Source organism: Arvicola amphibius, chromosome 11 (assembly GCF_903992535.2).
Source record: "Arvicola amphibius chromosome 11, mArvAmp1.2, whole genome shotgun sequence".
Lineage (NCBI taxonomy): Eukaryota > Metazoa > Chordata > Mammalia > Rodentia > Cricetidae > Arvicola > Arvicola amphibius.
In genome coordinates, this window is record NC_052057.2 from 37,067,498 (window position 1) to 37,090,309 (window position 22,812).

At 43.7% G+C, this 22,812-nt stretch overlaps 1 long non-coding RNA gene across 2 annotated transcripts; it reads right to left on the reverse strand.

Moving 5' to 3' along the window:
- Window positions 1-1,681: 1,681 nt before the first annotated feature.
- LOC121677371 lies at window positions 1,682-15,102 on the reverse strand. Of its 2 annotated transcripts, XR_006020927.1 has the most exons (5): window positions 14,965-15,102; window positions 12,519-12,643; window positions 4,814-5,163; window positions 2,515-2,650; window positions 1,682-2,031 (listed from the first exon to the last, which is right to left on the reverse strand). It is a non-coding gene; the product is annotated as an uncharacterized LOC121677371 (long non-coding RNA). The 2 variants fall into 2 exon arrangements; XR_006020926.1 differs by lacking the exons at window positions 1,682-2,031; window positions 2,515-2,650 and having other exon boundaries at window positions 3,886-5,163.
- Window positions 15,103-22,812: the final 7,710 nt, after the last annotated feature.

Sequence of the window (22,812 nt, forward strand, 5' to 3'; positions counted from 1 at the left end):
GTGATCAACTTTCCTCTTACCGTTCTGTCTCCATCCTTTCCCCTGCACTTCCTGGGTATCTTTGCATCTCCTCTGGAGACTTCTGATGCTCATCCTCTCTTGGGACTCGTCCGTTTTCTTATTCTGAGTCTTTCCTTCACTGGATCACATGGGGGCAGCCTCTAGCCTGTCATCTTAGTCAGAAATTAAAATGCTGTGACACTTCCAAGTCATCGGTGCCAGGTGACAGAGAGGCGGTGGTAGGAACACTCACTGCTTTTGCAGAGGACCTGCGTTCAGTCCCCAGCACGCTGATAGGCGATTGCTAATCGTCTGCCACTCCAGCTCCAGAGGCTCCACCGTCCTCCTTTCGCACTCATGCACCAGACACGCCGGCGGTACACGTACCACCAGGCAGGTAGTCACACATACACAAAAAATAAAAGCAAGCAAATCTTTAAAATAAACACATAAATGCTGTTGAAATGTAGGAAATTACCTTTTTTTTTTCTCAAAGGGCGAGTTTCAGCTGGGTTTTAAAGTGGACAATGTATATAAACCAGTCCAAGTATGGCGTCACTGTCGAAGCTGAAAGAGGCAGACAACCACCTCCTGCTTCTACTCCACAAGTACTTCTCCCTGAAGTATGCCACCACCCTCTGACTTCACAGAGCTGTGTAGACAGCATTACAGACTCCTTCGCTGGGTGAGAGCCCTCAGGAATAACAGTGAGGAACCTCAGGAATAACAGCAAGGGCCTGTTGCTCAGTGTGACAGGCATCCTCCCAGGCTACGGACCCAGAGGCAAGCCTATCATCCTGGAGCTGGAACTGACAGCCATTGTGTTCTGAGGATCCTTCAAAGTCACCCACCCTGTTCTAATTCTAAAAGTTTTCTTTCTTGAGGTGAGGGCCTATCTCTAAATTGAGTGCTGGTCATTTATACATTCTCCTGTTCCGCCCTAGTCTCTCACTGCAAATCCTCCAACAGGTGAGCCTCTACCAATTAAATACCGCCAGTATTAAAAACTGCAAATGAGGATTTAAGGAAGAAGCTGGACCTTCCATTGAGCCTGCTGAAATGCTGATTAACTAAATAGAACTTCAGCTGTGGGGGAGTTGGGATGTTGCAGGTCTAGAACCTCATAGTTCATCTTGGGCCGTCTTTAGCCTCTTAAACAACCATTCCTTGCCCACCTGTGGGACTAACAGGGAAAACATTTCAGAATGCATTAACTTAGCAAAACTCTGCTTTCCATTACCCAGAGGCAGAGGCTATCCTAAGACAGCTCTGCCTTGCTTCAACCTACCTACTTAATGTTTCCACTGAAGTATTTCAGAGAGCCTTGATTTATGATTGACTTTGTTCTGTATTATAAACTACTTCATTAAAATGTTACCACACTAGATCCTAGAATTTAGCATATCCTAAATCTCTTCCCAGGCTGTGGTCACTCATATTCCGATCCAGAATCAATCACACCTTATCCCCTTTGAGGTAAGTGTTGCGGTGTTGTGTTTATGCCCTTGTGATACGCTGAAGTTTGATCTATTACAGGAGCACGGGACCTCACTGATACCCAGATGTTGTTACCTAACAGATTTCAGGCTCCAGGAATCTCATCATCTAACCCTTTGTATTTGTTGACTTTTTGTTGCTATGCCAAACACCCCAACAGTTTAATTCATCAACAACAACCAGAGCCACAACAAGCAGAGGTTTATTTAGTTCACAGGTCTGGAAGTTAGAAGCTGTGGTGCCTGCAAGGTCTGAGTTTAGGCTGGCATTCTCTTTTCTGTCACATGGCAATAGATGACAAAGATGAAACGTGCAAGAGAGAATGTAGAAGAGAGACTTGTGTCCATCTGGTCGACCAACTTCTGCTCAAGCACGGCTACTAGGTTCCACATAGACTTCTTAAAACTTCCTTGAGGAAAGTACCTTCCCATGTTAAAGGTGCCATCTCCGAAGACCACAGAGTGTGGCCTCAACACTGGAACCTATATATAAGCCAGAGCGTTCTTCAGCAGATCTGGTGTTGTAAGCGCAGAGCTATTTTGGAAACACACAAAAATCAATCTAAAGAAATGGCTCATAAGTGAGAACTAGAATACAAACACGGCTTATTATCAAAAAGTTAAATAGATCCCATTTCAATAGTCCCAATTATCTAATTTTAAAAATAAATTTTCAATAGATTTTCCCCTTTGTGTAGCAGTATCCATTGCTATAATGGAATCAAAAAATCTAAAACATATTAATAAATATTTTCATAAAATGCATGCAATTTTATTTTCATGCAACTTACAGGTATCTAGATATCCATAAATAGAAAGCATAGGTGCCCTGTGTTACTTGCATAGATGGTATTGCTCAGAATATTTTAAAATTTGGTCAAGTTCGCTGCAGTTCACATAAAGAAAGCTAAAAGATCTATCCAAATAGCAGTGGCTTGTATTTGAATTTTAGCCTAGATTATTAAAACCTCAAACCACAAAATTCCCCCAGGAAATCTTGCTTAAGAATTGTTCTCACTGATGATTGGATCCAAAAGGAAGCGAGGGGTTCAAGTTGGAGCTGATTCTGAAACATCAAAAACCAAGAGGCCAAGTCTCCTTCAGATGTGTGTTCATAACCCCTTTTAGAGGCAATGGAAATTATATGTGAGGATCTGGGGGGGAACATAACCCAAGTCAGCAAATTAAGAAATGCCAAAACAACCAAGTTTTATGCTTCAAATATCTGGCTTATACAATAGTCATTTAAACAAATAATTTTATGTAGTATGTCAACAGAATCCATTCATCTGTGTTAGGGGTTTCACTGACCAATTGGAAAGAAGACTTAAAAAGGATTCGAACCATACTTCTGTTCTGGTTTTGACCAGAAAAAAAAATAAAGTGTGCTCTTGTTTTTGAAGAAGTTTTTGTTTATGTTTCTCTAAAGCAACAGAACTGTTGTAACTCAAAGCCCCAGAGCATGATGGGAAAGTTTTCCATTTGTTGATGGCATGGGAAGCTGAACAGTGTTGGCATGGAAGGAAACATGACATGTTCTGGACCATCCATGTTTCAAACGTCGGTTCTATCATCACAAAAGGAGGTCACGCTCTAGAATATTCCTTCAAGATACAGTTGGTAGACAATATATTGCCTTAGCATACGCGAGATAGGGAAGGACAGACGCATGCAGAGGTATTATTTTAAGGAAGTGGGTAGGGAGTCCTGCCAAAAAAAGAAAACACTACTCACTAGATCCAAACCACAGAGGCTTACTAAATAGAAATTTAAATGAGAAAGAAAACAGGATGCTGATCTGGGACACATTCTTGGACACATACTTTCAAGACCACATGAAAGTTACGCCAGCCAGATGGAGAAAGAATACAACAGAAAGTCTGACAATAAAGTAAGGAGTGGGGCGGGCAGCTTCGCATGGCGTGGATCACAGACAGCAGCTCATGCTGAGGGAGATGTAGGGCAGGCCCTCATGTCTGCATTTTCTCAAAACGGAAGATCTTAGAGGCAATCTGGATTTAGGAAACAGCTTTGGAACACTGCACTCTAAACTCTAGTCGTCTATTTTAAGCCAAAGTGGAAACTTTTTTAGGTCAGTTCTTCATGATCAGATGAGCTGCAGGATGGGAAACAGACAAATGCTTGGTACACGTTGTGCCTAAACACTGAGAACCTAGAAGTGAGCGACAGTTCCTGATATTATACCCTGGATACTCTAGCCTAAGTATGAGTAGTGGTTCCTCACGCTGTGCCTGAATACCATGAGTCCAGTGGAGATGAGTGGTGGTTCCTCATATTGTTCCTGAACAACATAACCTAGGGATAAATGATGACCTCTTGTGTTGTGTCTGAACTGTGAACCTAGAAACAAATGATTTTCAAAAGAATATATAAATCAAATAAAATTTTATTTGGCAAAATACTATTTAGTTTCTACAACGTCCCTTCATTTGTAGAAGGCAAAGATTGTTTTCGAATGTCTTTACAAGGTTTGTAGTCTGGTGATGAGGCACTAATACAGACACAACATCACTAACAGCTACACTGCATGGTATAGGAAGGCTTGACTCTGAGATGAACTTTCATGGAGAATGGGAATAAAGCCAGCAATATGAGATGAAGTTCACAGCACATGCGATGCAGGTGAGCATATGAGAGAGCAAACTCATGGAGCTGATATGGGTGGAGGTTGCAAATAAATCTCTTATAAGGAACGTAGCATGCCAACAAAAAGTTGCACAATAATAAAATATTCAGTGGAGCAGAGATTATATCATATAGGCACTGGTTGAAAAACTCAAAACTTGCACCCTGCAAAAACTGGGGTACACACAAAAGATGTTAAGTGAGGCATGAATGGGGTCCCTTTCTGCTTTTGAATATTTATCTGGTCTGAGACAGAAAATAGAGATAAGTACCTATCGCTTCACCCTGAGGAAGTAAAGGCTAAACTTCAACTTGACAGATAAGTATATGTTCTGAAGGGATTGTTGTAAAATATAAAATCTTGGATTAAAAAAAATCACTAAAGCTCCAATTTCCCATAATAACTATCTTTAACATTCTCCTCTTTCTTCCAAGGATATCTTTTACATGGGAGGAAAGTCATCTTCCTCATAGTTGGGAGGAGCTGTCCCTGTCACTGTGTGCTGATTTCTGGCCTGGGCAGGCCTTTGGTAGGGAAGGAGGCTGGGCGTGTGCCTCCTCCCAAGGATACAGAGTGGTTCAGACTTTGTTCTGCTCTTGATACTTCTTGGTAACATCCCTCGCTCATGGGCCTGGCTCAGGGAGGGACATTCAGGATAGATGTTTCTCACCTATGCTTCACCCTAGTCCAGCTCTGCAACAGCACAGGCAAAGTGCTGCCGCGGAATTGCGTCATGGTGTCCCCTTGTTTGTTGTTATCCCTGGCAAGCAAAAAATTAAATAGAAAATGTCTCATTTCTTTCCCAATAAGCAGAATACTCAAGTAAAGCAGTGGAGATAAAATGTTCTAGAACGTTCTTTGCTTCTGACCACGCTTGGCTTTGAACACTTGGACATGCTGAGTGCTCACTCTAGTGTTTTATTCCACAGTCAGCAGCTAAAAAGTTCATTACTTTCAACGCTTCTCATTCGTTGCATCTCAGCTTCAGCAAGTACAGCTCTCAAAGGGAAACAGATCATTCTAGAAGGAAGAGAGAGTCCTGCTTAGAAAATGCAAAATGGAAAAAGCATTCAACTCTTTTCAAAATATTTATGAGAGAAGCATGCCATGTTTTTATGCATAACATGTAAGAGAGGGCCAAGGAGAAGATGGACTTGCCTAAAGCATGCCTGAAGTATAAAATCCAAGCAAAATTAAAAGATTTGTCTCAAAGACAGACCTGGCCTCTCAGCTGAAGAACAAGAAGAAAATTAAAAGCATAAATCACTTCTCGGCTGCCTTCTGACTATCCGAATTTCCAAATGATTTTAAAAGGAACTTTGTAATTGTTATATGCTACAAACAATGAACAAATTCCCATGTTAAAAAGTGATTGTTGTGTCAAAAGATTTTAAAGAAATGAAGACATAAGGACCAGAGCCCTGTAATGTATAACAGTGTTCCTTTACATGGGAGTGCCCTTGCCATCAGGAAATTGCCCATCCCATGATCCTCCTTCAAACAAGTCCAAGTCATATTATTGGGAAAACAATAACTCCATCTCCTTGCAACACCAACACAGTGTTTTATTGGTTTTGCTCAGATTCGCACATCAGCCAGACCAAAGTCACACAAGTGGATTGCTTCCCACATGAGCTGGCCTGTGTTTTAGCCAGAATGGATGCCTTGTCTTATATTTTCTTTCACTGTTTCCTTTTTTTAATGTTTCCTTTAATGCTTTTCTTTTGTTCAACTTTAGGGATGAAATATGACATCCAGATTTTAGATCATTAGCTCATCCAAGAGGAAATACAAATTCCTGTTTCAAATAGGGCATCTGTCTGTTCCCAGGAATGTTAAATAATAACAATAGCAGCGCAGTACTCCTGAGCAGCTTAGGGTCGGAAATGAAAACCACCAGGGTTTTGGAACACTTGGGAGGACACTCCAGGCAGAATGCAATTAAGTAGTCGGAATTTGTGGTTTAGGCCACCAGAGTTAAAAATATTGCCTCCTGAGCCAATGCCTTAGATTTTTTAAAGATCAAAAATACTGGCATATTTTTTTAGGATGATCAGAGCAACCCCTTCCTACTTCTAGGCATATCCATCTTCAACATTTACTCTTTGTGTTCTACAATAAGCTTCCATCTTTTTACAGAAACCGGAAAAGAGAAGATGGTAAGTGTTTCTGGAACCAAGGGAGAAGAATCCTTTTTCACCCTTTCCAAAAAATATAATCCATTTCTAGAGTAGACATGTCTTCATATCAAAACTATTCTTGGTGGCAAGATAAAGAAAGGAACAGCAGTGCAGAAGGGAACTTTGTTGGTGAACCACGTTCTTATCACAGTTGCACATCCTGCTTCTTCTACATCACAGCAACAAAAACCACACAGTTAGGAGCTAGAGATGTGACTCAGTGGATGAGCACTTGGGTAATCTGTACACCTTGGCTTCAATGTCCAGAAACACACACACACACACACACACACACACACACTGTTAGAAAGAGGTCTGCCTAGTGTACACCAAAAAACATAAAGTAAAGCAGAACTCCTTTCTTGCTCTGTGATTGCCACTGAACTAATTCTAACACGTCACTTTATGTCACAGATATTTTTTTTATTTATTTATTTTTTTTTTTTTTTGGTTTTTCGAGACAGGGTTTCTCTGCAGCTTTTTTTTTTTTTTTTTTTTTTTTTTTTAGAGCCTGTCCTGGAACTAGCTCTTGTAGACCAGGCTGGCCTCGAACTCACAGAGATCCGCCTGCCTCTGCCTCCCGAGTGCTGGGATTAAAGGCGTGCGCCACCACCGCCCGGCTTTATGTCACAGATTAAGCAGCTATGTCCCTGACCCTAATCTTTGCACACTGTAATAATGAGCATTTGACAGCTGTGATATGTTGGGAAGCTTGAACTGGGGAGTTCTTCCTAGATAATCTGGCTGGACCAAGAGTTTAGCACAGAGCTTGCTATAACAGCCATAAGGAAGATGGGCTCATGGGACAGGAAGTCAAGGGAAGCAAGCCCATGAGTAGAGCACTTCCCCTGACTATACGAAGCTTTGGGTTTGGTCCTTAGCATGGCATAGAACAGGTGCTGTAGTACACACCCACAGAGATGGACATTGGGGTGGGAAAGTTCAAGGATGGACTCTCCTGCGTAGAGTTCTCATTTTATAAAAGGATCAGCTCTTCCTGCTATGAGAAAGTCCTAAAGATAACATGATGGTAAGGGACTTTAAGGGAACATTGTCATTGTTCCTTGATACAGAATGAGAAGCTGAATCAGAGAGTAACTCGTTATGCAACAGAACTCAATCCCTCAGCCACGGACACTGAATTAAAATTGATCCAAGCAGCTTGTGTCAGATCAGGGTTACTATCTCGCTTAATGAAAAAAAATTATGAGATTTCAAAAAGTAGAGAGCCTTTTCTAGTCACATGACAAGACAGCATCATATTGATCAGACCTGGTGGGCTAAAGAGTTAATTAACCATCTAGAATGTCCTTGGTTCATTTTTCTTATCTAATAATGAAAAGAGGTGATTTGGATAAAACTACTCAAGATTCATATTGATCCTTGTTTGTATAGCTGCTACCTGATTCTTCACATATTATCGTTAGATTAGCATTATAAATATGAATTTATAATATAATAAAAATGAATTCTCCTGAGACTGCCATTGTATCTTTAGAACCTCAGACATCTGGCACCAACATCCCTACATATCTATTATCTCAATGAAGAGGACATGTGGGGGCTTTTCCACTATGAAATTTTGACACTGGCTGTAGAAGCATATTTTAACCTCTCAGCAATGATTGATGATATTGAGAAGGACGCAGGTCATAAGTAGCAAAACTATCAAAAAAAAAGAGCGGTAAATGGAGGCCACTTTTGATTTTTCACTGGAGAGAAATAGTATGGCCTGTGACTTCATCTCTTAAAATAAAAGTCATTGAACAATAGCACTAAGCTGATGTGAAATTCCCCTCTTTATGCTGTGAACACCACTGGTTAATAAAGAAGCTGTTTGGACCTGTGATAGGGTAGAGCAGAGCTAGGCGGGGAAAACTAAACTGAATGCTGGGAGAAAGAAGATGGAGTCAAAGAGAAGCCATGTAGCCCTGCCAGAGACAGATGCTGGAACTTAACCCAGTAAGCCACAGCCACATGATGATACACAGATTAATAGAAATGGACTAAATTAAGATGTAAGAGTTAGCTAATAAGAAGCTATAGCTACTCAGCCAAGCAGTGATTTAATTAATACAGTTTCTGTGTGGTAATTTCGGGGCTGAGCAGCCAGAAACAAACAAGTGGCCTCATACAACACTGAGCCTTCTTTAAAAGTATAAATTTGGGTGGAGGCATTAAAAAATGTTTTGAATAATTTGTCCTCAGAAGTCATCTGCTGTGATGTCATCACTGTGCAGAGTGAACGCTCAAGCAGTGGGACATGTAGCAGGTGTAATAACCGAGCTTGACATGCAGCAGGTGGCATGCAGAGGGTGACATGCACTGAGTCGTATACTCTGGGTAGCATGCAGTGGGTCGCATGCAGCAGGTGGCATGCAATAGGAAGCATGCAGTGAGTGGCCTGCAGTAAGTAGCATGCAGTGGGTGGCATGCAGCAGGTGGCATACAGTGGGTAGCATGCAGCATGCAATGGGCATGCAGTGAGTAGCCTTCAGTAAGTAGCATGCAGTGGATGGCATACAGTAAATAATATGAGGGATGGGATAGATAACTCGCCATTGGGAGTGAGGACAAGCAGACAAAACAGTAAATTTTCTGTCTTCCATGGCCTTTTATATAAGCTACCAGCAGAAGGTGTGGTTCAAGTTTAGGGAGGGTCTTCCCAGCTCAAATGATCCAATCAAAAAATCCTTCAGAGGTGTGCCCACTACTTGGATTTTAGCTGATACCACATGTAGTCAAGCTGACAACCAAGATTATCCATCACATTACCTGTCCATTTTCATTCTGTGTCATTAATGTTTTCTGTTACTATTTCAGAATGCAACTGACTAAATAATTTATCAATACGAGATTCTGAATGCTGGCAAGTCCATCAACAAGGAGCTAGCATCTGGGAAAGGCCTTCATTTATACTGTAACATGGCAGAAGGACCCGTAGAATTGCAGCATGGCGGAAGGAAGGACCTGCAGAATTGCAGCATGGCAGAAGGAAAGACAGCAGGGCTGCAGCGTGGCACAAGGACCTGAAAGTCGGCGGCATGGCGGCGGCATGGCAGAAGGACCTACAGTCACATACAAGAAATGAGGGACTGAGCCAACCTTGTTTCCAGGAAGCTGCTCCTGCACCACCGCTTGACCCACCTACAGGAGCAAGGCCTCCTGACCAGCCAGGGAACTAACAGTCTTGCAGTAATTTCGCCCTTGAGCTAAATGCCATCAGAAGAGTTCCGGACGTAGCCCTCCACCTGCTTTTCCCTCTGAAACTGCAATGTTGTCCGTTGATGATCAGATTAGCTATTTCAGAGGGAGGAAAGGCAGAGTCCACAGGCCACTGTCTTTATAGGAAACACATGGATTCCAAGGGATGTTTTAAATAGCCATAACAAAGATTGGCTTTCGGTTGGATCCATCAAAAATAAATAAATCAGAAATGGTCATTTCCTGTAATCTCAAGTGTTGGCTGTGGTGATGAAGACGGAGGACTGAAAGCTTGAAGTCAGCCTGCTACAAATTGAGCTTCTCTCAGAAAACAAGGGATGGGCAAAGCAAGCGAGTGGAGAGGGGCGAGGGGAGGGGGAAAGTGAAGGAAATGGGGAAGGAAGGAGAGGGAGAAGGGGAAAGGGAAAGGGAAGGAAGATAAAGGGAAAGGGAGGAAGAGGGTGAAGGGGAAGGAGAATGAGAGATGTGAAGGGGATGGGGAAGAAGGAGAGGGGAGATGGGAGAAGGGAAGGAGGAAGGGGATGAGGGAGGGATTGTGTAAGTTGTTTGAAACCACTGACTTGAGTAATCTAATACAAAGTTGATATTAAAAGTGCAGGAAGCTGTTGTCCCATCTTCATCTTGGATGTCACCATAGTATTTCATCCTCTATGATTTGTTGAGTAAACATTAACGGTTAAGGCAAAGCCTTCTGCATTTGTGTGCCACGCCAGCCGTTCCGCCCACTGCAAGTCTGAGAACCCGTCCTCCTGGTCAGCCTCAGGGGTGCTCTGGACCGTATCACTGGAGGCCCAGAGCAGTGCGCCAAAAACATGCTTTGTGTCTTTGCTCTGTCTAAGTAAAAACTCTATAAACAGTGGGGTTCTGTTCTCCGCCTCCTCTCTTGCTGCCCTTCCTGTTAAAGCAAGAAGCTGAAGCATAATACACCGCTTTTACACAGTGTGTATGTGGTGTGCTTGGTGCTGTGTTCCTTCCCAGCCAATCTTCAGAAACAGCCTGGGCATAGGCACAGGCTCAGAAAGGCATTTGGCAATGACTTAGCAGTTTGTGGCACACGTGCTTGGTGAACAGGCTGTGCTGAGGCTGAGTGTTGTTGCTATTTCCATAGCGGGCCCTTTGCTGGAAAACTGGTCATTTTTTTGTGAGGCCTGGTCATTCATATTGACTGCCCAAAGTAATGACTTTGGAATGTTTTGCCTAATATTTCAGTCTTTTGCATTGCCTGAATTATTCCACTAACCTCGCTGGCTGCTCCTTTAATAGATACTTCTCAGTACAGATTGTTAGCACGGTGCTGTTGGAGTTCAACCGGACAACCAGGGGAAATTCCATCGCATTATTTAATCTTGAACACTCCACGAAGTGAGGCAAAAGAAACACGGTTCTAGTCTACCCTCTCCGTGACACTGCCCTGTTTGCTCTTCCCTGAAGACTTGGAGTATCTGATTCATAGCCGTTTTCTTCTACTTCCTGTTGCTGTGGCAAACACTGACCAGAAGCAACTTGGGGAGGGAAGGGTTTGTCTGGCTTACAGGCTGCATTTCACCAGCTAGAAGAGCCATGGAGTGAACTCACGGCTGGAGCTTAAAACAGAAACTGTGAAGGACCACTGTTTACTGGCTTGATCTCCCAGGCTTGGTCAGCTACTTTAGTATACAGCTAAAAGCCACCTGCCTAGGGAAGACCAGCCACAGTGAGCTAGGCCCTTCCGTATCAACCAACAATCAAGAAGTTCCCTACAGACACGCCCACAGGCCAATCTGATGGAAGCATTTCTTCAAGGGAGACTCCCTCTTCTTAAATAGATCCAGGTCTGTCTAAAGTTGACACAGAGTAGCTATGGCCATAGCCGACTTAAATTCTTTAACTTTTAGCCACTACATAGCTTGTGCATTTTGGAAGATCATCATTCTTGAGATTTTATTATTATGTACTTCGATATAACAGACAGTTCCTCCAAGAGCCCTCTACACAGTCCCGAAGTTATGACATCTGAAGGCACAGACTTCCCAGTTAATCACGTTGGGGTCAGGGCAGCTCTGATTGTCCACGTCAACACTCAAGTGAACACCCTTCAGGCTGGTCATAGCTATCCAGAATCTAATCCTTTTAGATTAGCATCCAGCTGCTATCTAAAGACTGTAGTTAATCACAGGGTTCTCTAAAGCCTGGCCTCTGGAAGCTGTACTCTGAAGGAAGCCACACTTCCTTCTCCTCCCTGGAGCAGAGCTGATGAGCTCTCCCAGTGTCCAGTGATGCTAAAAAAGGCCAACAACTCAAAACACTGGTCCACGAGATTAACAATCACAATAAAGTTGTCCAATACACTCTTTCCATTTGTGAACCAGATTCTTAACACCAACAGAAGGAACTTTACTGTCCCTTGATATGCTTGGCAGTTGGGACCAGGACACCTTGTGGGGATGTGTCATTTGGAGATTCATATAGGATACCTCATGGATGTCAGTATCCTTGGGAGTCTATACCAGACACTCCACAGATGTCAGTGTTCTTCAGAGCATACAGGGATGTCTTGAAGATGTCAGTCTCTTTGGTGGTTAGTGCCTGAATAGTCCGTAGACGATAAAATCTGTGGATTCTCAATTACCTTCTTCAAATGATGTCCCATTCCCAGAAAGCCCACAAACATTTCCCCGTGTGCTTTCAGGCGGGTCTGGACATACAGCTCAGTGGAAAAGCACCATGTTTGGCTTGAGTGAGGCCCCTCCTGGTTGCCTTGCACTATATTTTTAGGGAATAATAGGACTGTGTGTACATGTTCAGTACAGACGAAAGATTTTTCAAATATTTTTTATCCAAGTCTCGATGAATCATCGGATGTACAACCATGTATAAAGAATGGCAAACTATAAATTCTTATTCAAAAAAGTATAATAAAGTCTAAAGTGTCCTTAAAACCTAAGATCAAAATGCCAGCTATAAAAACAGATTGCAAAAGGGAAAACTCACATAAATGTTTCAGGGTAAACCACAAGCTCAAGGTATTGATGGGCGTGTTCTGTTCCGAAAGCCGTTAAGAAGAGAATACTTGTGTTACTTCCTCTTCCTAGAGGACAGCCGCTACATTTCAGGACCTGTTAACAGAATCAAGGAAATCATGGTGAGCCTTAAAAATTGCCTGTCTCCACTTATTAGGAAACAGAATTAGGGGCTGGAGAGACACAGTTAAGAGCACTTCCTGCTCTTCCAGAGGACCCAAATTAGGTCCCGAGCACCTTTGTTCAGCTGTCCACAACCCTAACTCCAGCCCCAGTGGCTTAGAAGCCCTCTTCTGGGCTTCTATGGTTACACACACACAGACAGAGACACACACCACCTCTCCTCCCAGCTGCACATATACACATAAATAAAAATTTAAAAAACAAAATTTGAAAGAATATGCAATTAGGCCACTTCATTTAGTTAATAACCAAAGGGGGTGAGACTTAGAGCCAAAATAACTATAAAAAAGTACTGCATCTTGAAATATTTAGAGCATATTTTTTCTATTGCTTTATGGAAAATCACTGGATGGTTGTTGCTCTGGAAGCAAACAAAACGCACATATTGCTTACATTAAAAAGTATATGTGTTAGAAATATAATTAAATATGCATTTTATATTGCTTGTGTTAGATAATTATTAATAGGTGTGTCTTCCAATTTAATTATTGTTGTAATATAATCGTGAATATAACATTCTAGTTATTTTTGCATTATTCTGAGCACAAAATAGTATTAAAAATCTTTTTTCTTATTTTACATAATGACTCTTGAAAATACACACAAAATCTCCACACAATGGGAAACTCTTAGCTTATTTAAGGGTAGTTTATTTTTATTTTTTTTTTTTTTACATTTCTTTATTACATGGTGGCACACACCATGGCACGCATGTCAGAGAAGCTTGTAGTCTCCCACCAGAGTGGGAGATGTGTGGGCTGTGGGGTCATCAGGTTTGGTGCCATTCTTCCTCGCCTCTCCAGCCACCTCAATGGAATCTGGCTTTATTGGACATAGCCAGGGTTCTCTACCCTCAGGTCACTGGATTCTGGAAGATATTTGAGGCTTTCAGCTTTTCTTACAGGCAGGAATTCAATTCAGCAAAAGCAATTCATGTCATTTCTTTTCCTTTAAACAACTTTAAAATTAGGTGCAATTTCTGTTTAAACCCAATGTGAGAAAAACCAGGACAGCATAGGACTGAGTCTGTAGTACTGTCAACGATAGCCCCGCCACATTCTTTGCCGCGGTTGGACATGGTGGCTGACCACCAGTAGCCCGAGTACTGTAACCAAAGCATTTCTGTGAACAAAAAGAAATGTCTTCTTTACCATATGGTGTTTCTGTTTTCTATAACTGCCTTTCTCTCTGTTCTAATTTTGTTCTGTTTCTACCTTGGATCACACGGAATCACATCCTGTGGTCATGGGCTGTGACATCACTGAGCATTTACTCCATCCAGCATGAGAGCTGAGGATACGCAGAGGCCTGGCCGAGTGTTCCCCGGGACGGAGTTGGGGAGCAAACAGCACCAACACAAACACAGCCTTCTGAAGTTCTGTGGCTATCTAGTCTCTCTGATCTCTGGACGGAGACGAGTCCCACACTGACCATGGGCAGCGCTTGTGATTGGAGCACGGCGCAGATCTGAATCAGGCTCCGCCATGGCTTGAGGTTCGCCTAGGAACATGGGGGCTGCCAACTGCCAATCACCCACAGACTTCTTCCAAACTTGACTACTAAACAGTCTTCTACCTTCCCTTCTTTTATAGTTCTTTTTTCCTTCCCGTCTACTAGCTTAGCAATTTCTACCAGAAGGTCTACAGAGCAAAGAAAAAACAACCACTCTGGATCCTGAATCCATAGTTGAAATTTGGTTGAAAACGATCTGGTTGCAGGGGAAACTGGTTCTCTTTCTGGGGAACACGAGGCTTAAATGAAAAAAATCTACTATTTGAGGTTCTGAAATTGCCTTCAAAACTGAAACAGCCAATATTAAATGACACTTCATACTATTCACTGCCTGGCAAGTGAAAGTGTAGTCTTCCAGAGTAGACTGTTTGGGGTATAATCTACGGACATTTTACTGCATTTTTCCCAGCTCGACAGAAGAGTTTGACTTTGTCAAGACTTTATGTATGTGTTACTTTCCAGAAATCCAGCAACAGTGATGTCACAGTGGTGTTTCCATTGCACAGACTTTGTAAGGCACAGTGTGCAGAACAGTGTGCTTGAAACACAAACTATTAACCAAGAAGTCTTTGTAAAGTGGACGGTGGAGCCTGGTTTTTTTTTTTTTATTGTTGAAGGGCTGTCTGTGAAGACACTGGGTTATACACTCACACACACTTCTCTAATAAAACCTCTTCTTTCTTCTTCTAACAATGATTCAAGAGGAACCATGAGGAATGTACCTTGGTCCAAAGCTTCTACAGGGGCTGGAAAGATGGCTCAGCAGAGCGTGGGCTGCTCTTCCAGAGGACTGGGGTTCTATTTCCAGTACCCACATGACTGCTATGAGTCCAGACCCAAGGGATCCAGTGCCCTCTTCATGCTTCTAAAGACACCGTGTTCATGTATTATACAGATATATATGCAGTCCATATATATATATATATATATATATATATATATATATATATATATATGGAGAGAAAGAGAAAGAGAAAGAGGGAGGGAGGGAGGGAAGAAGGAAGGAAATTAAAAAAATACTGACCAGAAGAAATTTTGGAAACAGTGTGTCTGGCTTACAGGTTGCACGTCGTTCATCACTGAGGGAAATCAAGGCAGGAACCTGGAGGCATGAACTAAAGCAGAGACAATAGAGGAATGTTGATTGTTGAATGTTGAATGTTGATTGCTGGCTTGGTCCCCAAAAATTGCTTAGCTACCTTCTAAGACACCTCAGAACCACCTACCAAGGGTGGCGCTGCCCACACTAGACTGGGACTTCCCATGTCAATCACTCATGAAGAAAATGCCCTTACAAGCCAATCTGATGGAGGTAATTCCTCAGCTGAGGGTGCCTCTTCCCAGGTGACTCTAGTTTGAGATACCGAGCACAGTGTGGGAACACAGAAATCCATGCCAATGTCAGTCAAACATGTCCTTCTTTGGAACTTCAAAGGTATCAGAGATTAGAAAGTAGGGAACAGAAACACACCGGACAACAACATGTGAAGGGGTCAGAAACACACCCAACGACTACATGTGAAGTTCTCTTGTGCAACAATACAGAATTCTTTGTATCTTTTTTTAAAAAAAATATTTCTTTTACTTTTGAGATTACAATATAATTATATCATTCTGTCTTTGTATCTTTTTAAGGCATTATTTTTTCTTCCTCTTTTACTTTCTGCTTTTTTCTATCCTCCCAGTTTCCCCAAGGAAAACAACATATAAGACTAAACAATTTGAAAGCAGTCTTTTGACAATAATGTTTAAGTAAGTGCTATATACCACAGTGTAATAAAGTCATCTTTGTTTTGACCTAACTACAGATAAGAAAAACATCCCACACATTAAAAATATTTTCATCTGCTCAAAGTTCTAGGAAAGCTATTTATCCAAAGGCTACATGTGTCATCTTTCAAGCCATCATAGAGTTATGGTCTCATGGCAGAAAACAGGCCATCTGGGAGAGTGACTGCTCACCACACCCTGGGATCCCCCTGGGGAAGGGCAGTGCTTTCGGGTGGCTGCCTGCCCTCTGCAGCTGCTGGCCCCATGTCCTTCTCCCTGGAATTCTTGAACTATTTGGCTTTAATTTTTAGCCACTTCTTCACAGAGGATGAACTGGTAAACAAACAGAAGATCCATACAGCTAGAACCTGCATGCTTCACACATGGGAGCAGAAAATCAGAGGCCGGAGAAGTATTTTCCGAAAGCACATAGAAATGACAAGTCACATTGACCAAAAGTAAGTTTCCCATGACTTACACGTCTGGAAGACAAACTCTGTCCACTAAGAAGAAAAGAAAACGGGGCAGGTTGAACAACCCTTGCTCAGCTGACCCAAGTCGTGATAGAAATGATGGCACAGGGAAGATTGTTTTAGCTCAGCCCCAGTTCCTGTGATTAATTCTTCTTCAAATAATTATCTATAGACCAGGGACTGACAAAACGAAACTGAATTTATAATACCCAGCCAGAGATTACTTAACTCTGTTTTAACAACTGATACAAAAAAATGTCATAAAATCTTCTTGTAATTATGGAAATATCTATTCTTTGTTTCTATGGTCTTGGCTCGTGAGTCATAGGGTGATATCCTGGGATCTTCCGTTCTTCTGGCAGAGCCTGTAATAAAGAACAAAGAGGTCAAAAATCCAGTGCCTAGAGAATTCTAGAACAGGTGCTCCCTGGATGCCCTGCTTCTGAAGGAACGAGGTTAACATGTGGCCCTTGTGTGGTCCGAGGGATGTGCCTGTCTTTGGGAATATTCACCCCATGGTTTCCATGGTAGAGTTAACTCTACCCGTTAACTAAGATACAAGCTGGTTTTCTAGTTCTCATGACAGAAAGCAAGCCAGCTGCCCCAGGTTAGGAGCTGTCCTGGCAAGTGGTTCTGTGCTTTAATATGTAAGCAGTAGAGTTGATCATTAACCTTGAATAGGGAAACATGCAGGACACTGCGCACACTTCAGGAAGAAATAAGCCCCGCCGGGTTAGCTGAGCGGGAAGGCTGCCCAGAACATGTCCCCTGCTATAAGATTAGTTTGGGAATTAGGGATTTACGGTGCTTATCCCTCTGGATGAGGCTTGGCAGGGTTCCCTGGGACTGCAGAAATAAACTGCTAAGGGGTGAAAGAAAGCAAAGCCTGGAGCAGCTGGATGACAGGCTCTCCTGTGTCTGAGTCACATGGGCGTCAAGTTCTAAAGTCTACTCAGGTGCTAGCCTGGGCAGAGTTTCTGCATAAGGACATCACCGCCGACCCTCTGTGCATCCTGGTGGGCAGACTGGGAAGACGGTAGTCGGCTTCACCCTGGGCATGGAAGTGAGACATGGTAGAATGGAGGAATCATCACTCAGCCCCCTTCAAAGAACTCCATGGACCCTCACCTCTTAAGGTGTCTGTGTCTACCAGATTCCAAACGAAGATGGAACGAGTTTGTTAATAGCTACATAGATGACAGACAGGGTGAGAACTGATTTAAGATTACAGATATTCCTCCAAATAAACACCTCACATGCATGACGGCAAAGGAGACAGATCTGAAATGCTGGAGCAACATCAAGATTTCTTATTCAAAGAAAAATCCATCAGAACGCACATCCATCCATGAACAAAAACAGCAAGACAAGATTGTAGCCCAGGGAGGTCACCTTTAAGGGCTGCTTTGAAAGGGGGCACCTGCTTTAGGAGGAGGGTTTTCTTGTTAGGGAAAATGAAGCTGTTTTTAAAGTTGGCCTAGAAATTCTCTTCATTATCCACAGACAACACATGGAGTGTCTTAGCCTGCTCTTTGGTGGCCTGTTGTCCTTTACAAAAGAAAAATCTATTTCAATCACATCATCAATTTTCTAGTATTTTGATAGAACATATAACTTAGTGACGTTGTCCTCCCTCCGTTCCTCCTCCTCCCTCTCTCCTTCTCTCCTTCCATCTCTTTCTTCCTCTCTATTTCCTTTCCCTCGTTTTCTTCTTACCATTTTTATTTCTCTTCCCTACTTCCCCCCTCTTTTCCTTCCCTGCCTTCTTCCTCCCACCCCTCACCACACTGGAAGAGACCTAGTAGGTCAGAATAGCCTGGATTTCACTGTATCCATCAAGAGCATGTTGTCTGTGTGTGTCCTGTGCGTGTGTGTTTGCCCTCAATTGCACACACCTGTGAAGGGCAGAGTCAGCCTCAGGTGTTATTCCTCAGAAGCCATCCCCCTTGGTTTTTGGAGACAAGGTCTAGCATCCTGCCCTGGCCCGGAGCTCTCCAAGTAGGTTATGCTGACTCCCAATTAGCCCAGGACCTTCCTTTCTTTACCTCCCAAGGGCTAGGGTCATAGGCGTATGCCACTGTGCATGGCTTTTTATGTGGTTTGGAGGTATAAAACTCAGATCCTCAATAAAGCCCTTACATAGTAAGCACTGTAATTGGCTGACCAATTACTTCATCTCCCAGAACCCACCTTTGAAAGAAGAAAAGGGAAACAGAAATTCCCAAGTTCAGACTCCTGAGCCTGGGTTGCTATTGTGACCCAGTTCTCCTCCGAGCTGCAGAAACATCAGTTGAGAGCCACTTTCCTAGTACGCCTGAGCTATGAAGATGACTTTTACATCGTCAACAATAAACAGAGGCTATATCAGCCCCTTCGAGACATCACGCACGGTCCTGAAGGAAATATCCGTTGCATGGCTTCTGAATGTTTACTGTAGCGATTTCCAGGAAGATCTCTGTTGTCTGGATAGCATCATTTTGATGGGGGTATCCTTTCTACTCACGGTGGACTGTTAAAAAGCACAGTCTGGTATGTTTTGGTGACATGTTTCTCCGTCTCAAGAATTATAGGAGCTTAGCATGATGCACTAGCAAACACCTGTGATCTTAGCGCTCGTGAGGTTGGAGTGCAAGAGTGAGTTCTGCGCCAGACTGGTCTACGTACCAGAACCCTGTCTGAACAAAAGGAGAGAAAGGGAAGAAGGAGGAGAAAGAGGGGAAGGGGGGAGGAAGAGGAGCATAGGAGGAGGAGGGAGGGGAAGCTAACTTGAAATGTCTGTGCATGGCGTTCATCTGGTCTTGAGTATCGGACTCTTGTCCCCTCACAACTCAGCCTGTTAATTAAGCAAGCATGCCTTGATTAATCAAGTAATTGGAGCTTATAGGACCCAGTGTATTGGGTTCTATAAGCTCTCAGCATTGGATGTCGTAGAAACTGTGGACAGGCCTCGGGGTGTGAGGAAAGACCTCTGAATATGGTGGTAACGAGACCACACAGCCTTCATTTCCAGCAAGGAGTGATCACATCATGAACATGAGCCCCTCCCCAGACCACAGGATAATAAGGAGCAGACAGATCCATGTGTGTGTCTTGCCTTGAGCTTTGCACCCATCCAGGGCTGCCAGGCATGGTCTAAGGCTGCCAGTTCCGTTCAATGCTACATAAGCAACCAACATTTCAGTGTGAGACCCATGCATGTGTCTGACTTACAGGCATGTGCCTTACATTCATGTGTCTTATTTGCACGCATGTGTCCGACTTACATACATGTGTCTTGCTTACATGCATGTGTTTTACTTACAGCCATTACATACATGTGCCTTACATGTGTGGGCCATACTTATTTTAAAAATATTCTCAGTCGTCATTTGAAAATCAGACTTAAATAGCAATCCTGATTTTCTTTGCATTCCTCAACATGGCCACCCTATGGTTTAACACACTCACCCATCATACTCAGTCTCCTGACAACGTATTGTTCAATTGTCTTCAATCAGGTTGAGTCCTTTCAAAGATAGGAATGAGAATAATTTTGATTGAGGACTGATTAGCTGATTCCACCCTAAATTATGGCGTATTTCCATATTCAGAAAACCTGACGAAGTCAGCCCAGGTTTTACTCGCAGTTTGGCAAACGCAAAATGAAGCCTAGGGGCTGGAAGGACGGCTCAGCACTTACTGCTCTGGCAGAGGACCAGCGTTTGGTTCCCAACACCCTCCCCCGGCAGCTCACAAACACTGCTCCAAGGGATCTGGCACCTCCTTCTGTCTTCTCTGGGCTTCTCTGTGTGTGACACACAGAGGAGGACAGAGGCACTTGCACCACCCAAATAATAAATGCTTTTAAAACGAAGCCCAGCAAGCACCACGTACAATCCTATATAAACCAATTAGCAAGCATGCTTTGATTAATCAAGTAATTGATTGATGTACGGCGACAGGCTGTCCCGTAGCCCAGGCTGACTCAAATAGTATATCCAACTACGACCCCAACTTTCCAATCCTCCTGCCTGCGCCTCAAGAGCGCCTCACCACACCTTGTTCATGTGGTCCCGGGGACCGAACTCAGGGCTTCACGTGTGCTAGGCAAGCACCGTGCCCACTGAACTACACTCCCCACCCCTGAGACCTCATTTGAAGCTGTCCGTGCAGTCAGGTCTTTTCTCACTGTGTCTTTTATATTGTTATTAAGTTCATAAAACCCCAAAAGATACACGAGCAACAGTCTCACTCCTGTTTTTTTTTTTTCTTTTTATGAAAATGTATCTTCACAAATCCTTGCCTGGAATACTGGCGAAAAGCCAGGGAGAAAAACCCAGCAGCCAACAACTGACTGGAATGAATTGCACATGAAGTACAACTTAGCGCTACATTCTCCAGAGGTGAAATTGCATGGCTTTCAGATTCATCTTATACACAAATTATAAATTACTGAACGCAATATTAAACAATCCGGTTTCCGAAGTGTTCACTCTGACTTACTCCAGTGCATCCGAGCAAAGGAGACATGCGGCAGGGGAGTGTTTTCTTAGGTTATTCAATCTCCTTCAGGCTTCTGCCCAGGGCCAGCAACAAAAAAGGAGCAGCCCTCATCCCGCCCCACCCCAGATCCTCGAGGCTTGCCTTCCCACCGCTTTACTTCCCCTTTTCTTCCCTTCTGCCCACAAACCCTTCTCTTGTGGCACAGCCTGGGAAGGGAAGGTGGGGTGGGAATACTGCCTGAGGAGCCCTGCTGGCTTTCCCAAGGCAGATGTGGCCTGCACTCAGCACAGACTCCAGCAGAGGCCTCTGCCTCACAGGAAATGTTCCCTTTCCTGCGGGTCACCTTCAGAAGTGGATACGGGCAGCCTGGCGGGGACCAGCAGAACAACAGACAAAGGCACTTGGTCCTCCTTAGCCCTTCGTCTCGTGAAATTTTCACAAATAAGGACAAAGAGGTTATTTTTGGTGTGAGCAAAAAGAAAATAGATCAAAAACAAACCCAGTCAATTCGTAGTTACTTATGAAAACACAAAATCACTCCATATATACTGGTTACGGACGCAAGTTATGAAGTCACAACAGCTTTCTTTTTCTTTTATTCTAAGTCGTTTTAAAAATAACTGAAGTATTATGAAAGGCACAGTGTCCTTCTGTGTTGCTTCTTTGGAGTCCGGTCACAGGAGCAGATGGAGTACGGGCACTGGAATATTTATCTGTCATTCTAGCCTCGATGGATCAAACACTGAGAGGTGTCCCATGGAGTCAGCATGTATCTAAACCGCCTTTGCTCTGCTTGGGGAAGGGATCAGAGAGAATTTAGGAGCACCCGGGTGGGTGCTCAGGTTGTGTCAGACTTAAGTCTGCCAGAGCAGGAAGTATCCGGGATTGGCTACTGAGGAGATGGCTGCACCTTGGAGAAGGGGATACATTAGCAGCCATTGCTTGTGGTGTGGTGCGGTGTACGCAAGTTTTCCTGTGGCTGCTAGAACTACTACAAATATTGCCCCTATAACAGCAGGAATTTATCCTCCTGCGTTATTGGAGAGTCAAACTCAGAATGCCCTTGTCACTGCGCTGAGGTCAAGGGGACAGCAGGGTCTGGCTACTAGTAGATTCTTCAGAGGAGCAAGGTTTTCTTTCCTCTTTATCTTCAGGGGCCTCCAACATTCCTTGGCGGGAAGCTTCATCATTCCAGTCTCCAAGGCCAGGAAGTTAGAGACGGCCACGGCCTCACCTTCTCCTCTATAGACATGACCTTCCTCACAGCTCTCTTGGGGACATTTGGTGGAGCCTGTGTGTGTTTGCCAGGGCTGACACGGTAAAATCTCATCCTGCTGTCTGTGTGGCTTACACAGCAGCCTCCTGTATTCCCACAGTCCTGGAAGCTGGAAGTTCACGACAGAGGTCAGTTTGTTCCCCAGGGCCTCACAAAGCACCTCTCAGGGGTCTACACCTGCACGTGCATCCAGCTGTCTTCCTGTGCTGACCTGCTCCTCCCCTGGGCATGCCAGGCAGACCTGGCCAGGCTCAGCTCAGCAGCCTCTCTTTCACTTAATTACTGCCTTCTTGATTCCAAATGCAGCCCTACTCTGAGATGCTGGAGGGGCGGGGCATCAACGCTTCCATTTGGGAGAAGTCAGTAAGTAGACGCCTGGGGTACTCTGCCATGTCAACATCCTTAACACACTTCCCTGTATTTGCCACACAAGTAACTCAGGTCGCAAGGATTAGGGCTTGTGTTTGTTGAAAGCTGCTGTTCAGCTACCAAGATAGATGTAGGAGTGGACCGGGCAACCAGCTCCCAGCAGCTCTGCTCACGGAGGTAGACCCCACCTCCAAGTGTCA